This window comes from Sorex fumeus, unplaced genomic scaffold (assembly GCF_029834395.1).
Source record: "Sorex fumeus unplaced genomic scaffold, SorFum_2.1 ptg000037l, whole genome shotgun sequence".
NCBI lineage: Eukaryota > Metazoa > Chordata > Mammalia > Eulipotyphla > Soricidae > Sorex > Sorex fumeus.
Window position 1 is genome coordinate 43,217,738 of NW_026606094.1, and position 15,518 is coordinate 43,233,255.

Sequence of the window (15,518 nt, forward strand, 5' to 3'; positions counted from 1 at the left end):
AATAGTCTTCAACTTTTGAATTCCTACAGCAAAACCAACATTATAATGGGCAATTTACCCACTCTGGACACAGTCCTATCAAACATTTCTCCTCTCTTGGAATCAAGACAGAAAACATAAATTTCAGTGTTTTCAACTCTTTTCTCCCAGACTTTTAGTGAATTGGCAAAGGAAACTCATCCAATAAATACAATTTAAAGTGACCAGGCAGACATAAGAATAACACATATAGATCAAGAATAACACATATTTCTGTCAGAGTAAATTCTTAAACTAATAAGAAAATGGTTAACAAATAAATATTTTTTAAAATTCTCTAGAAGATCTAACTATATGCAAGATAGAACATACTTTTATTTAACTCTTACCTCAGAAATAAATTATTTTTTAAAAAATAACTTCCAGGTGTTTATCTAGAGTCAAAGATGACTAAACTCAACTCATTAGAATTATCCTTAGTGGTAAAATCACTTCAGGGATCTAGGGAACAAGACAAATTTACTTTTCATTTTTTTAATGCCAGCAAACTAAATGTAAACAATAAAGTGCGAAAGAAAATTCTTAAGCTGATTTCAAATCACAGGCATATGTTTGGCTGAAAAAATTGCACTGAGGAACAAACACTTCAAAGAGAACTCTCCTAGAAATGGAATCACTGGCACCAGATCCATTGTCTGTTAAATTGTTTGGGGGGGAAAAAATGCTTCAAGAGTCTTCAGCTCCTAGCCATATAACCAAAGCTGGATTATTTGGAAGCAGTTCTAAAACCATAACTTTATTGTAAAACAATGCCTTTTCCATAACTCTGGCCAAACAGTCTTAAGTCTCTAATGAACCAAGAATCAAGCATGATCACACTTGCTCTTAATGTTACAGTCCCTCCTCCCCCAAGTGAAAAACGCTTTCCAGGAGCTAGAGACATAGTACAGGGATAAAGGCACTTACCTTACACACAGCTGACCCTGGTTTGATTCCCAACACCTCACATGATAAACTAATCACAACCAGGAGTAATCCCTAAACTCAGAGCCAGGGGTGAGCAAACTAGCAAGAAAGAAGGCAGGAAGAGAGAAAGAGAAAGAAAGAATGGAAGAAAGGCTAGATAGATAGTACAGGGAATAGGATAGATATGGGATGCCTGGGATTTAACTACCTACTGTACTATTGCTCCAGCTCTGAAAATAGCCTGTTTTTAATCATTTAAGATTATCTTTTACATATATAAAAACACACAAATAAAACCCACCACATCCAGTCAGAATATAAATTATACATGAGAGTATAAATTTATACAATCAAAACTCATTGTAAACATATCTCTGGAACATTATATTCCTCATTATAAGATTATAAGAAGGGAAAATTTGCATACATCTAGGTGCTAGCAGCATTAAAAGTGGTTAGTAATATATAATTTTCAGAAATTATTTAACCAACTACTTGCAAGTATTTACCAAAGTTCACACTTCTTTCAAAAACTTTAGGAAACTCATTTCGACATGCCAAAAAGACTTCTCGTGATGCTAACTAGTTTCACTACTATTTTGTACACAAAAGCATATGGCATTTTCTGTTTCACTCTCCATCATACTATTAATGACAGTTTTTTTTCCTTCTAAAGTTCACATAAGTATTCATTCATTAAAGCTGCTGTTTTCTACTCTGCTCTTGGGAAGACCTCAGACCTGAAGAATTTCAAAGCATCAAAAATTTTAGCAGAAAGTGAAATGAGTCAGAAAGAGAGGGACAGACATAGAAAGATCGCATTCATCTGTGGAATATAAAGTAACAACATAGGAGACTAACACCCAAGAATAGCCGAGGTTAGTACCAGAAGGTTCACTCCATGGCTTGGAGGCCAGCCGCACATGCTGGGGGAAAAGGAAGCTCAGACAGAGAAGGGAGCACCAAGTGAAGGGGGTTGGGAGAATTCTCCCAGGATGAGAAATGCATGCTGAAAGTAGACTATAAACCGAACATGATTACCACTCAATGACTCTTTTGCAAACCACAGCACCCAAAAGGAGAGAGAAAACAAAAGGGAATGCCCTGCCACAGGGGTGGGGTGGGATGGGGAGGATGGGGCGGGGGGGGGGGGGGGAGATACTGGGAGCATTGGAGGTGGAGAATGGGCACTGGTGGAGGGATGGGTACGATGGGTACTCAATCATTGTAAAACTGAAACCCAAGCACAAAGATTTGTACAACTGCACCTCATGGTGTTTCACTAATAATTTTTTTAAATTAGCAGATACACTATAGGAGTCAAATAGTGCTTAAAAACTAGTGCTTAAAAACGACAAATACTTGGGGCTGGAGTGACAGCACAGCAGGTAGGGCGTTTGCCTTCCATGTGGCCGACCCAGGTTCGATTCCCAGCATTCCATATGGTCCCCTGAGCACCGCCGGGGTAATTCCTGAGTGCATGAGCCAGGAGTAACCCCTATGCATAGCCGGTGTGACCCAAAAAGCCAAAAAAAAACCCTACAAATACTTGGTGACGAGGCAACTGCAGTCTCATGGGAAGGGGGCAGTACCGGCTCATCCTTCACGCCCTACCGAGGTCACGAGTTGACCCCCACAAGCGGCTCTCCAGCAAAAGAACTTAATCCAGAGCCTGGAAGCTTGCGCCAGAAAAGTGAATGGACCATGCATTAAACTATGGTGCCATGCCTCTCGGGAGGGAAAGGGTGTTGCTCCCTTCTGCCTTTTTCCTCCCTGGTAGCAAGGTGACCGCCGCCTCAGAGCTTATTGGAAAGCCAGGTATGAGCCGGCGGTGAGAGGCAACTGCAGTCTCATGGGAAGAGGGGGTAGTACCAGCTCGTCATTCACGCCCTACCGAGGTCACGAGTTGCCCCCCACGAGTGGCTCTCCTGCACAGCCATAACACCAGACACACAGAAACCAATCTCATAATTATCTGACTCTTTGCAGAAATCCAAAATCGCAAGGCCGCTATTGCGGCCACGCAAGATTATATGATTCTCATAACCAGCTATAGAAAACAAAGTATTTCACAATGCCTTTTCAGCAATTCTGATTGTTTGGGGGGGGGGGGGGAATTCTAAACAATAAAAGTGCATCTTTTGTCAAAATAATGAATGTAATCAATGTAGAGAATAGTTAAGTGGAAATCATCTGCCTCACAGGCATTGAGAGGGGTAGGAGGGGGGTATATTGGGGTTCTTGGTGGTGAAAAATGAGTACTGGTGAGGGGAGAGGTGTTTGATCATTGTGTGACCGAGACTTAAACCTGAAAGCTTAGTAACTTTTCCCAAAGTGATTCAATAAATAAATATAAGAAGAAAAAATAATAAATAAATAAAATTATGGAAAAAAGTAAGATGGAGTTCATGCCCAATTTAAGCAGCTAATCAGTGGCTGAATAAAGAGCAGTACTCCTACATAAAAAAGCTACAAATTCCTGGTACAGAGAACAGCAGAGAAAAGGGGGTCCCGGTATTGATTGCATTGCAAAACACAAGCCTACTTTTTACTTTATTTTACTTTGGGACACCAAACCTGACAGTGCTTGGTGGTCACTCCCCATGGTAGTAGGGAAGCCATGAGCTGATGGGGATCTAACCAAGGACACCCAAATGCAAGGTAAGCACCTTAACCCATGTTCTCTCTCTGGTCCGTATTTAGGGGCTTTTGGGAGCAGAGGATTGTGGCAGAGGGGTAGTGCTGAGTTCACAGCTGGTAGGGGGGGAAGGCTACTCCTGACTCTGGTCTAGAGGGGTTCTTACAGCTTTGCTTTGGGGACCATACAGTGCTAGAATCAAAAATGTTTACTTTTCCCCCTAGCATTATGTAAATACCATGGTTTTTATAGTTGTTCATAATACAGTAGTTTTGGGCATTCAATGTTCCAACACCAATCTCACCACCAGTATGACCTTTCCTCCACCATTGTCCCATTTCCCACCCAATCCCCAAAACCTACCCTCTTAGTTGACACAAATTTACTTCAAATAGCTTATTACAACAAAATGGCACATGGGATTATCCAAAAGAAGTTAGTAAAAGAAAAGTTTACTTTACTTAGTAAAAGAAAAAATATGAAAATTGTGGTATTTCACAATGGTATTTTTAAAGTCATTGTCTGAGGATTTACTGAACTTTTTGTTGCTAGCTGAGTCTTTCATGATTGTTCTCTCTTATTGAGCGAATGTCCTCTCTGCTACTAAGAAGCCAATGAAGCACTGTGAAAATGACATTACTATGCCCATTATCACTTTCCAAAAACTATCTCTGGATATTTGGTTATTGCTCAAAAATATAATCACTGTCCTGGAATTCATTAAACTCTTCTCTGCTTAGATAATTCCTAAAGGGACATTATAACTGGAGCTCCTTCTGCATATAGATAACAGGGAGAGTTGATGCTACATTTTTAAAGAGAAATAAAAAGCAAGGCTAACAGGGAATGATATAAAACATTCCCAGGCCAAACTTGCTCTAATTCTCCATTCTAAGTCTGTACTGTGGTTTAATATTAATGATATAAATTTGACCCATTCTCATTACACTCCTAGATTATCACCTCCAGGGCACTATCAGTTCCATGTCTCAGCAATTACATGTAAAAAAAAAAAAGTAAATCACGTTTTGTTTTCACAATATTGAAACTGAAAAGAAGCTTAATCTCCAAAAAATAAAGATAAAGGGCCAATTGCAAAAGAAACAAGTTGTCTAGTACATGTTTTTTTTCTGGTTAACATTCAGATCTTTGTCCATAAGGTTTGATAAATCTCAGAGAGGATCTCACAAGTCCTGAATTCTTTGTATATATCTCTCCATCATATTATGTCACTCCCAAGTTTGAATAAAACTCATCCTGTTTTACATTTCCATAACATTTTTTATTAGTGAAACACCAAGAGGTACAGTTGTAGACTTACAAATTTTCGTGCTTGGGTTTCAGTTATACAATGATTAAGTACCCATCCCTCCACCAGTGCCCATTCTTCACCACCAATGATCCCAGTAGCCGTCCCACCCCACCCCCGCCTCATCCCCCCCACCTCACCCTGCCTCTGTGGTAGGGCATTCCCTTTTGCTCACTCTTTCCTTTAGGGTGTTACAGTTTGCAATAGAAGTATTGAGTGGCCATCATGTTTGGTCTATAGTCTACTTTCAGCACGCATCTCGCATCCTGAGTGAGTCCTCCAAACATCCTTTACTTGTTGTTCCCTTCTCTATCTGAGCTGACTATTCCATATCATTTTTAAATACTTATTGCATCCTGCTAGAACTATGTCATTATTGTATATTTATTTAATCTCCCCAATTAAATATCAATTTACTTTCAGATCAGAGAATAGCTTTCACTCACCTTTCCCCAATAGTCTTAAATTTAATGTTTGTGGAGCTAAATGAAACTGAAGAAAATTGTAAGTCTTAAAGTAGTTAATTATCTGTTACTTGTAAAGAATATTTATTACATTGAAAAAGTGTACGTATATAAAATCTACAGCAAAACTTGTGAAAATCAAATGAATTTGGGGTATATTAAATTAGAAATTGCTTTTTTTAAAAAGGGTACTAAGTATCATATTCATCACTCAAGATAAATCTTATTTAAAGTTGAATGAAGGGGCCAGAAGATAGTTCAAAGGGCTGGAGTCATGCTTTACATGCAGGAGACCCAAATTCAATCCCCAGCACCATATGGTTCCCTGAGCCAGGAGCAACCCTTGAACAATAGTCAGGTGTACCCTTCAAGTACCATAGAAAGAAAAAAGTGAGTGAATAAAAGCCTACTAAAAACAGGAATGATCCCTGTGCATTACTGGGTGTGACCCAAAAAAGAAAAAAACAACCAAGATTACCTTGAACATTTCTTTTTCTTTTTTTTAAAATATTTTTTATTAGTGAAACACCATGAGGTAGACTTACAAATTTTTGTGCTTGGCTTTCAATTATAAAATGATCAAATACCCATCCCTCCACCAGTGCCCATTTTCCATCACCATGGATCTCAATATCCCTCCTACCCCCATCCCCCCATCCCACCCTGCCTCTGTGGCAGGGCATTCCCTTTTGTTCTCTCTCTCCTTTTGGGTGTTGTGGTCTGCAAAAGAGGCATTGAGTGGCAATCAGAACATTTCTGAATTAAATGGTTAAACCTACAGAGAAGGACTTTGGAGGTTTAAAGTTTAAAAGGTCTTAAAGGGACTTGATTAGTTAAGGGTTTCCCAGCATTCAACGTCGGAATATTTTATCAAAATAAAGAATTAGAGCAATAGATATATAACTGGTACAATAAAATAAGAATATATAAAGTCTTTGCCAATATGAATAATATTGCTCTCTTATTAGTAGAATTTCACAAATAAAATAGTGAGAGAAATGGTGAAAATTAAAAATCACCATACAGTGGGCAAAATGGACATCGCTTCAGACAAGTACCATATATAGTTGTTAAAACTAAGGACAAAACATGGCAAAATTTTTAAATTCTGTTATCTAAAAAGGTCTTTACAGCAAATAAATACTACTATTACTACTACTACAAATGAATACCTACAAAGAAACTACATTCAATGATTGATCTTGCCTTGACACTTGCCTTGTGAGACTATAAATACTTATTCTGATTCGGTGTATTTTTGGACTATAGTTTCAGAGGTCAAAGGCAAAAATTGCATACTTTTAGTGAAGAAAACTGGTGGGTACCACTTTAACAAATCAAAGTAAACATCACTAGAAGTGGTAAAATCAAAATCATGTGCCTCTAATATGATGTATCTAGAACACATTCACTTCTATAGTATTTTAAGGGAATAAAAAAAACCTGAGTTTAATAACAAAAAATAATCTAATACTCTCAACTTAAAGTGCAGTCAATGAAATAAATAATTGACCAATCACTTGATCACTTGATCACTTCACATCCCGTTACTCATCGATTTGCTCAAGCAAGCACCAGTAACATCTCCATTCATCCCTGTTGCATGCAGGTGTAGCCAATGGTGTCTGCTCATTCCAGGAACATGAAGAACCTCAAACCAATTGTTCAGGGTCTTGATGAAGAAGCCTGGCCATCTCGTAGGTGGGCCACCACGCGATCTTTTGACATCCCGTGGAATCAATCCAGTCGGTAAAGGCTCTGGTCCAGCGGTCATCTCCAAATCTCATTATGTGTCCAGTCCATCTGATTTTCAGTGCCTTGGCAAACTAGACAGCATCCCTGATTCTTGACTGTCAAAGGAGGTCGGAACTCTGGATTCTTTCTCTCATTTGAGTGCAGTGTGATACTCTAAGCATAGCTCTTTCGATTCCTCTTTGGGAGCCCCAAATAGCGTTCTCATTGCATTCTGAGATGTTTGTTCCTTTGAGAGCGAATGGAGCATCAGGAACGAGATCGTTTCTCATAAACATTGCCTTCATGAGATTCAGCTGTAGTCCAACCTTTTCACACTCACAGTCAAAATTGGCCAGCATTTGTGCTGCTTGGCTAATGATTGGTGTTATTAGAAAGATGTCATCCGTGAAGCAAAGGTGGTGTAGTTGCTGACCATCTCTCTTCACTCCCATTTCTTCCCATTCCAGTCGTCACATGATGTTCTCCAGGGTGGCGCTGAAGAGTTTTGGTGAAATGGTATCACCCTGCCAAACCCCTCTCTTGACATGGATGATCACTTCTTTGTGGAATGGTGAGACTCTGGTAGTGAATCTGTAATACAGCTCACGGAGGATCCTGATGTATTGAGTTTGAAAGCCCTGTTTGGCTAGGGCTTCCATGACCACTTCAGTCTCAAGAGAATCAAAGGCCTTCTTTAAATCAATGAACATTAGACAGAGAGGCATCTTGAACTCCCAAGAAACTTCAATGAGCATGGTTATCGTGTGGATATGGTCAATCGTGCTGAATCCTTTGCAGAACCCAGCTTGCATGGTTGTCCTTCATCTAGTGTTCTGCCATCCTATTCAGGATGACTCGAGTGAACAACTTGTAGACCATAGACAACAGGCAGATTGGGCGAAAGTTGCCAATGTCGTGGATGTCTCCCTTCTTGTACAGTAGAACAGTTCTGCTGGCTTTCCATTGGGACAGAACCTTGCATTCAAACAGGTAGCATGTGAAGAGCCGATCCAGTGTATTGATGAGTACTGACGGCAGGTTCTTCAGGTGTTCAGGTCTAACCTTGTCTAGGCCAGGTGCTGTTCGCTTCTTTACTGATGAAATGGCATGTCAGATTTCAGAAGAGAGAACGTTGGGAACGACATATCCATCCTGCAGAATTTGGTATTTGGGCAGGTGGACGTGGCTATGGAAGAGATCCGAGTAGAAGTCATGGATAATCTTTTCCATTCCCCTTCTGGAAGATGTGATAAATCCATCAGGATGTCGGAGGGCAGTCATCTTGGTCTTGTAGTTGGTGAAGGACAGACAGGCATTAGGAATGCTTTTCCCAGCTTCTGTCACATCTGCCAGCACTGCTGCTCTTCTCTCTTTGAGGTCATCCTTTATTGCTTCTCTGCAGTGCTTTGTAAGCTCAGACGTTTGCTTGCGGTGCCTGAGGCTTGCGCCAAGCCACATTGGCAAATAAGCTCAAGAGTTTTAAAAGACAGTTGTATTTTTGTGGCTATCTCTCTCTTGGCATTCTTCAAACAATCATGGAGGTGCTGAACCAGTCGATCGTATTCCTCGTCAATGTTGTCAATGACGGCATCTTCCCATGTTGCCCTAAGAGTCCCAAAGAGCTCCCAGTTGGTGGTCGTTCTGGGAGTTCTCTTCTTAAACTTTGCAGCCCTTTCTCCCTGCTCCATGAAGTAGAATTTTGCATGAAGGAGACAGTGGTCCGATCCCGTTTGGAATTTTGGGGCAACAGCAACATCAGTCAGGCAAGACCATTGATTGAATATGATGTGGTCAATTTCGTTGTGGAACCATCCACCTGGAGACTCCCATGTCCAACATTTAGATTCGGCCTTCTGGAACTGTAAGTAACCATGGATGGTCTTGATCAACATGCTGAACTCAGACAGTCTGTCACCCTGTTTGTTCCATTCTAGGCCATGGGTCCCAATGTGGAGTTCTTCAGCTGATCTTCTCAGTCCTATCTTGGCATTAAAATCACCGACAGTGATCTTGTAGAAGGTGTGGTCTTCTTTATAGAACTTCTCCAGCTCCAAATAGAACTTCTCAATTTCTTCTTCATCATAATTGGATGTTGGTGTGTAGACAACAAAGATAGAAACTGCCAGCAGTGAGCCACATCTGTCCAAGTGTAATCATCCAATTCGAGTTGTTAGGCATTCGAATGAATCAATGCTCATGGCCAAGTTCGTGTTGACAAGGACACCGACACCACTGACGCCTCTTTTGTCTCATGTTCCTAGGAACAGTTCTCCAGTATTGAAAATGGCATGACATGATTGATGCCTTCTGGTCTCGGTCAGACCAATGATGTCGTATTTGATTTTTTGCGCTTGTACCATCAGGTCCTCAATGGATGCATCCAATGCCAGAGAATGTGCATTGAAAGTACAGACAGTAATTTTTGTCTTTCTTCATTTTGGCAGCCTAGTTCGGCATTGAAATTTTATCAGCCTCTCCTTCCTTATCCTTCTTAATGCTGCCAAATTGGTGGCTCTTTCAGGGTCAGGGGAATGAGACCCATTGTATTTACTGGTTTTGGCATACTGAATGTTCCACGGATAGCTTGCCAGGCTCTCCGAGAGTGATAGAGGCTTTTAGGACAGCCTCTAATTGGCCTCTAATTGACCAATATTCTTTAGAAATGCATTTATTAACACCCATTCTCAAAAAAATACAAAAAAATAAAATCAAAGTATGAGAAATTTAAATGTAATGTGTGTTATCCTGTATTTAATCATTGATCAAAAAAAGTTCTAGTGGAATGATTATCAAAACTTGAGTAAGGTCAATACATCAGTAAAAGTATTCTGATAATGTTAATTTTTTTCATTTTTACAACTCCATTGTGTTTTGTGAGATGTTAACATTTGAGAATCTGAGTGGGAAGTCTTCAAAACTGAGTGGAGATCTCATTCCTTGAACATTTTTGTTTGCTTATTTTTATTTGAAGCAACAGTCAGCTCATTCAGGGTTTACTTCTGGCTCTGCATTCAGTGACCACTCCTGGCAGTGCTCAGGGATCATATGGGTTGCAAGGGATAGAAACCTGAGTTAGCTGAAAGAAAGGTAAGCAACTTATCCTTTGTACTATTTATTATGATTCTTTTTGTGCTATTTTTGAAAATAACTTTTTATTTAATACCTGAAAGCTACCTTTTTTTAGCTGAAGAGCTCACTGGGGATCACACCCCTTTTACAGTGCTCATATTTACGTGACTGTGGCATAGCATATTTGCTACACTCAGAACCACAGACTCCAAAGCTTCCAGAACAGAATCACATTCAGCTCATGTGGGACACAGTAGTTTGAACTTATGTTCATAGATTTGCAATGTAAGTCCACTAAACCACTAAGCTATTCCTACAGGCCCTGATTTCAGGTCTTATGTTTAAGTCTTTAACCCATTTTTAGTTACATTTTTTTATTTGTTTGTTTGAGTCACACTGGCTACACTCAGGGTATACTTGTGGCTCTGTGTTCAGGAATCACTCCTGGCTGGGGTCAGGGTGACCACATGGGGTGTGGGAGAATGAACCCAGATCTGTTGTAAGGAAAGTGCCCTACCAACGGTACTATATATTTGGTTATAGTACCATTTTGAGTTAATTTTTGTATGCTATGTAAATAATGATCTCATTAAATTCTTTGGAAAATATATCCATTTTTCCTAATTCAATTCATTGAATAGAGATTAATTTCCTAACTGCATATTCTTGGCTAAAATTTATGTTGATAATATGTGTGTGAGTTTATTTCTAGTCTCTATCCTTATTGACTTCATATTTTCCAAAAAATTCAACTTCCTCTAAAAATACTCAAAAAATACTTAAAAACTGAAAAAAAAATTCAAAACATAAGGACTTTCTAAGAAATATACTGTGAAAAAGTAACCATTTTTTTTTGCTTATAGGTTCTGATTTGTGTTTTCTTAATTAATTTTCTTTATTTGGATGGGGGTGGCCTACACCAAGAAATGCTGAGGGTCTATTTCTAGCTCTGTATTCAGGAGTCATCCCTGGTAATGCTCATGAAGGGACCACATGAGGTTCCAGGTATCAAATCAGAATGCAAGGGAAATGCCCTTGCCTTCTATAATATCTCCCCAGTCCCTGATTTAAGTTTTAAAATGATCAGATTACATTTAGACACTTTTTTCTATAACTAACAAAGCTCACAAATCAGATAAATTTATTTTTGTATTTACAGCATACAATTTGTTTGTTTGTTTGTTTTGAAAATACACACACAGAAACATTTCAAAGCAAGTATTTCTGTGACTAAATATATTTAAATTTGTAGGGGTTTAGGATGCTGTGTGGGGGTTTTATTTGTTTGTTTTTGTTTTACCTCTAAGAAAGAATGCAATGCTTCTTGAGCTCTCTGTCAAGACTTTGGGATTTCACAAAACCTGAGCTGAAAATTACAGTCCTGAGCTAAGACTCCAGCAACAGGATTATGGAAAGTCTGGTATTATTTCAAGTCAGGATTTTCTTCCATATCCAATTTCACCCAAAGTCGAGCATTAGTCAGCCTGTACCTTTCATATAGCAGAAAGGAGATTTGATTAATATGATTTCTTTGTAGAAAAATCTAAGAAGATTAAGGCACAATGATATAGGGAAAGCATGCCCTTTCTCAACATGACATTCTTCAGCTTCATATAGAGGTCTGAAGATCGTTCCAGTCATTAGATTGCTCATGCTAGCTGCATCTGAAAGAGGAGAGGGAAAAAATCTACCATCAGGGAAAACTTCCCTTCTTTTCACATTTTGCTTTCCTTCTCAAAAACAGGTCAGCAAATCTGTAGGTAAGTATCGATTTCATTCTATAACTAGGCAGGAAAGGGCATCTTTCAAGCAAACATTTGCTGAGTGTTTCCCCCATCCTCCCCACCACTCTTTGGAAGACTGTGTTTTGTGATAGTTTCCAGGGGGAAAATTAGACTGTCTAGATGAGTTCTTTACTCGATGAAGCACAATGCAAAATAAATCTAGTGGGGCTGTTTCTGTTAACTATTTTCCATCTGTCATTCTGAAAATCTAATACTAACCAGGAGGCATGCTTTTCTGATATGAGGCAATGACTTTAATGCTGGTTAAGTGTGTGTGTGTGTGTGTGTGTGTGTGTGTGTGTGTTTCTATGTGCATGCATGCACGCACTTGCAAAATTTCATCTGTCTTTTCCATTTTTACTTTATTTTTATGAAAAAATATTCATGCTAAAAGAAAACAGAATAAAATTAAAATACCTTCACATACGCACTCTAAACTTTCAGAGTATAGATATTATATTCCCATGGGTTTGCACAAAAGCAGATCATTTGAGAACATGAAAAATGGAGTAAATTACTTTCAATAGGCCATTTCCAAGGTCGTTTTCTCCTTAGACTCTATCACATGACAATTTGATGCATATGAATCTGAAGATAGAAAGAGTGGCAGGTTCAGAATTCACTGTGCAGCCTTCTTTGTACATCTCAGTAGCCCAGCTAAAACACTTCAGTGCTCCCAACTTGAAGAATCCTTACTGTACCAGTCAGGGACCTCTTGATCCTTGCTTTTCAGAAATTTGCCAACCTGCACAAGTCTACCAAAACAAACAAAAAATTGTCTTTAATTCTAAATGAAAAAGAAGCCAAAAGCCTAGTATTTAACATGCATGTGATTAAATGCAATTTGTACTTTATACGATGCAAGCAATTAACTTCTGATTTGAAAAACAAAACTTGTTTCTGTTTTTATAATTTTACAGAAAATTAGGACATAATAAAAGTATGTAAGTTAAATTGTTGGTTACATTAAGAAATATCCCTAGGTCTTTGTCTGCCTCTCGCGTCCTCAGCCTGGCTGAAGGCAGGTATTCTGCTCTCGTACTGTAGAGAAAACAGGATTGTAAGGAAAGAAAAAGCCAGCATAGTCATCTCCTGACTCTAACATTATGGTCAGTTTATCAGCCGATATTCGAACCCGGGACTCGGATTTCTCCCTGCAAGTCCCCCAGGCGTCCTCTCAGACCTTGGGAGAAAAGCAGCCCTGAGCCTCTGCCTCTTCCGCTTCCTCCCCCAACTTGTGCTGGTCTTCTTCCCCACCCAGTCTTTACTCCCCCCACACACACCAGGTACCCGTGGGGGCGTGGCATTTAAAGAAGTGGGTGTGGCATCGGTAGAAGTGGGCATGGCTTAATTTTAGGCGGGCCAACGCTCATGCAGCCACAGGTAGTTTAGTCATACCAAGAAACCTAGTCCCCATACCTACACACCAACATGAAGAAACAACACAAATCCCGACCACATGGGGGAGGATGATGAAAAGAGTTCAGAAGCCTCTATAGGTGCTGCTCACCTAAGGGACCTCTCTGACAAAGAATTCAGATATAAAGTCATGAAGATATTCAATGAACTCAATGAAACAGTCCGACAGATACCCAGTAAATTGAAGGAGGATATGAAAGAAACAATGGATCAGACAATCGAAAAAATCCATGAAGAAATGAGAGTAGAAATTGGAAAGCTACGCACAGAAATGTCACGAATTAAAGATTCCGTAGATGAAATACAAAACTCAGTCTGTGCCCTCAACAGTAGACTGACCGCAGCTGAAGACAGAATCAGTGAGCTGGAAGATCAGCTGCACCAAATCAACAGGCAACAACAAACAATGGCAAGGGACCTCAAAATAGCTCTAGAGAGAATCAGAGTCCTAGGAGATGATTCCAAGAGGAACAACATTAGAATCATTGGAGTAACAGAAGCTCAGGGAAACAATCCCAATGAAAAAACCACAGTTAAACAAATCATTGCTGAAAAATTCTCAGAGCATGACTATGCAGCCATTCAGGTTCAAGGACCCCGAAGGGTACCAGCTAAAAGAGACCCTAACAAAAACACTCCAAGACATATCATAGTTAGAATGATCGATGCTGCCAATAGAGACAAAATACTGCAAACAGCAAGGTCAAAGAAGGAAATGACATGCAAAGGAGTAGCCCTTAGATTCACAGCAGACTATCAGAGAAAACCCTCCAAGCTTGAAGGCTATGGCAGGAGATAGTGAAAAAACTCACTGAAATGAATGCTTCACCAAGAATACTCTATTCAGCTAAACTCTCACTCAAAATCAAAGGAACAGGACACTATTTTCTAGATAAACAGCAGCTCAGGAACTTCATAAACTCAAAACCAAACCTAAAAGAAGGGCTAAAGGGGCTACTATAAGACAAGACAAACCCTACAAGCACAACAGACCCTTACAGAAAGAGGACACAAAACCCCATAACAATAATCTTTCTCAACGTCAATGGTCTAAATTCACCAATTAAGAGACACAGAGTGGCAAAATGGATTCAGAGACAGAACCCAACATTCTGCTGCCTACGAGAAACTCATCTCAATAGTCAGAGCAAACACAAACTCAAAGTGAAAGGATGGAAACCAATCCTGCAAGCAAACAGCTCCCTCAAAAAAGCAGGGGTGGCCATACTAGTATCTGACAACATTAATTTCAGATTGAAAAAGATTAGAAGGGACAGTGAAGGCTATTTTCTATTCATCAAGAGTACAACAGGAAGAAATCACACTCTTAAATGTATACGCACCTAATGAGGGAACAGCTAGATATTTAAAACAACTGGTAACAGATTTTAAGGAGGACATTGCTAGAAACACAATAGTAGCTGGATACTTCAACATCGCCTTATCACCTCTGGATAGATCAATGAGAACAAAACTCAGCAAGGAAACAATGGCTTTAAAAGAAGAAATAGAAGAGAAAGAGCTTATACACCTATACAGGGCTTTACACCCCAAAAAGAAAAAATACACATTCTTCTCCAGTGTGCACAGAACATTTTCAATAATAGACCATGTGCTAGGCCACAAAACATGCCTCAATAGAATCAGGAAGATAGAAATAGTATCAACAATCTTTTCAGACCATGATGCACTGAGAATAGAAGTGAATCACACACAGACATGGAGAACCAAATCTTACACCTGGAAATTAAACAACTCAATGCTGAACAATGAGTGGATCAGGAAGAAACTCAGGATGAAATCAAAAGATACCTGGAAACGAATGAGAATGAAGACACAAGCTACCAGAATTTATGAGATGCAGCTAAAGCCGTAGTAAGGGGAAAATTTATAGCTCTGCAAGCATATCTCAGGAAGGAAGAAAGGATGCACATAAGCAACTTGACTTCACAGCTCAAGATCTCAGAAAAGGATCAACAGAAGGAACCCAAATCAGGCAGAAGGAAAGAGATCATAAAACTTAGAGCAGAAATCAAGGACATGGAAACCAAAGAAACGATCTGAAAAATCAATGAAACCAAAAACTGGTTCTTCGAGAAAATAAATAAGATAGATAAACCACTAGCAACACTCACAAAGAAACAGAGAGAGAGATA